We start from the raw sequence: 2844 nt of genomic DNA, 5'->3' as shown, positions 1-2844 counted from the left end.
GAAAATATTGATGACAATTTTTACGCTCATAAAAGAGTTTAATCTAAGTTGTTAGGGAAAGGGGCTCCATTGGAGGTGAATACAGCTGACCCGCATGTCAAAGGTCACCAAAACTTTCTTCTTGGACATTTCTCACTTAGACAAAGCTCTTGTTCAGTGGGACATGGATGCAGTGGAAGGACTGGAGGCGTTTGTCTGTCCTGCTGTGCGTTTTGGCAGCTCGTGTCTTGCTGCTGGGATTTGTGGCCTTCCAGCTTTTTATAACTCTGTGCAGGACAAAATGAGACGAGTAACGTTCGGGCTCGGTTTGCTTTTTACTTATCAATAAAGTAAAAAAAAAATGACAACGCGCGCATGGCTCGGGTGGTCTGTGCGCGCCGCCGCTGCGCAGCTCTCCGGAGAGGCGTGGCTGTGACGCCTCCAAATGGGTCGAACCTTAAACCCGCTCTGTGAGTTCTGTGGAGCTGCTGAGCGGAAATGTTTCACTGGCCTCAGGAAAAAGAAAAAAGGAGAGAAAAATTCACCGGCGCGCGCTTCCATTCACGCGTCAGTCTGCTCCACGCAGCTTAGAAAAGCAGCTGATCCCACCTGCTGACCTGCGCGCGCGCCGTGCGGCAGGTTGGTGAGAAGAGAGAAAGAAAGTTTCCATTCAGGCGGACAGAGGAGCCCCCCCCCCCCAGAGCGCAGTCCGGCTCCTGCAGGTGCCGCGCTGTGGATCGGAACACTGAGTGGACTTCCAAAGTTTACGCGTCTCTCCGGTGCTTCAGGAGTTCATCTGGGTTCATCAGCATCATGGATTGGTGAGTTCAGCCGAACGGGGCTTTGGGTGGATGGATGGAGGATGAAGCTGGACTTTAATTAAAGAAGGAGGGGGTCCTCATTCCTGATTAGCATAGGGTAATGGAGGTCAGAGGTTCAGCCTCACTTTTGTCATTATTAACAGAATTTATTCTTAGGTATTCTGGGATATTCTCCAAGCTGCTGAGAACTTTTCATGATGTACTGTAGCAAACCCAAGACATAAATGAGAGGAATTATGTCTTTCTGAGGACTTGTGACCTTCTAAAGGGCTCTGTTTAGAGTGAAAACTCCTTTTTTTCTGTTGACAGTTTGCAATTAAAAAAAAATGCAAACTTTAAAAGGAAACACTAAAGTCGATAGCAAATATTTCAATTAATGGATGAAACTCAGGGTTTTCATCATTATTGAACAAACTTTCATAAAACAAGACCGCAGTGCTCGAATAAGAGTTTTGAGAGAAGAAATTAGGATTTTTAAGAACTAGCAAAAACATGAATAGACCAGCAGTGCCTCATATTTCTGCAGCATCATTTTTTAGGCCTAATAAATGAAATGATCTAACCGGAAACCTTCCAATTTGTCATATTTGTGCAAACCTTTGCCTCCTCCTGACATTTCTCTTTCTGCCTCTTTTCTGAGTCATCTCTAATGACTTTTCTGTAATGAAGTTCTGCCTCAGCTTCAGGACTTCTGCTTGTTCTGGTTCTGCAGTGGCAGCACGAAAGACGGCTTTGTTTCATGAAACAGGAGCAGCAGCTTCACCACTCGTCAGCGCTCTCCTTCCACAGCTCGGTGACTCCCTGGCTCAGGCTTTTTAAGAGTTTGCGCCCTAATCTTGGACGGCGTTGGCGATTAGTTTATCAGAACTTATCTGCTGTTGTTCTTTGGGCGCCACTTTGGAAACGGCTGAGGTTGTGTGCCGCCGGCTTCCCTGCAGCCTTGAGACTGCTCATGCTGGAACTACAATTTGCCTGCTGCTGCTGCAAGAAGCAAAATCCTCCTCAAATGAATAGCTCAGGTGTGGGGGAGTGGAAGGTGTATGGAGGTGTGGAGGGGGTGTCCTGCCATTACACCGTAAATAAGATTTCAGGCTTGAAGGACTTCCTCTTCCTTTCCTTTTGAAAGATTTCCTCATGTGTGTGTTCTGAAAATCTGTCAAGGCCATGCTGCTTGCTGGCTCCTGACCCCCCCCATCAATGCTGCCCAGAGACCGTTCATCAGCAGAGATATCACAGAACACTCTGTAACTAAAACATGGGAGTACAGAGCTGAAAAGCAGCCCGCATGTTCGTTTGCAGCGCTCAGCTTCAGGGCTGTTTTGGGTGGGTGGGTGGGTGAGGGGGGGTGGGTGCGCGCTGGATGCCGCACAAAGCGATCAGATGCCGGTTTGAGTCCGAATGTTGCAGACAGCAAGCGGCTCAACAACATCTGCACGGCTGCTCTGTTTCTCTTCAGTTGGGAGTGAGGAGAAACTCTCCAGAAATCCCAGAATCCCCACCGGTGGAAGATGCTGCTTCTGACACGATGGCAGTTTGTGAGCGTGAACAGACGATGCAGATGTTTGCTGTCTCAGGAAGAGGGCTGTTGTAGTCACTGGTAAACAAACAAACAAACAAACAAACAGAAGAGTAGGTGGGCGGAGCCCTCAACTGATGACAAGAAGCATTTTTCTTTGTCCAGCATAAGAAGGCACAGTCTCCTCCACTTCTCTCAATTTTCTCTTAAGAGTTTATTGACTTGTTTTTTCCTAATTTTTATTTTTATTTTACTAAGCTTTATTTTTTTTAAATATTTGTTTTGCGTATTTAATTGTTGTTGCAAACCTGTATTTAGATATTTCAATAAAGTCAAAAAATACATTTTGCATGAATGATGTGGGATAAAGTTTTGAAAGCAATATTGACGGTTTAAAAACCTTATTTTTATTTTTTCAGAATATGCAATATTTTTCAGCTTGTTTATTAGCTTGTCTGCTAGTGACATTCCACATCTGTTTATTTAATAGAACTGGTTATGTGAAAACAGTTTTTCACAAACAACCTT

At 45.3% G+C, this 2844-nt stretch overlaps 1 protein-coding gene across 3 annotated transcripts in view; it reads left to right on the top strand.

Moving 5' to 3' along the window:
* Positions 1 to 459: 459 nt before the first annotated feature.
* The window catches only part of esr2b (estrogen receptor 2b), an 83525-nt gene continuing 81140 nt past the window's right edge, over positions 460 to 2844 (top strand). Inside the window, exon 1 of one of the 3 annotated variants that reach the window (XM_020713365.3) lies at positions 460 to 800. The gene's annotated coding sequence lies outside the window, so the exon portion shown is untranslated. 3 annotated transcript variants of the gene reach the window in all.

This window comes from Oryzias latipes, chromosome 22 (genome assembly GCF_053564925.1).
Source record: "Oryzias latipes strain Hd-rR chromosome 22, Olatipes_Hd-rR_3.1".
NCBI lineage: Eukaryota > Metazoa > Chordata > Actinopteri > Beloniformes > Adrianichthyidae > Oryzias > Oryzias latipes.
Note: the sequence above shows the minus strand (reverse complement) of the source record. Positions and strands in the feature narration are given on the sequence as shown.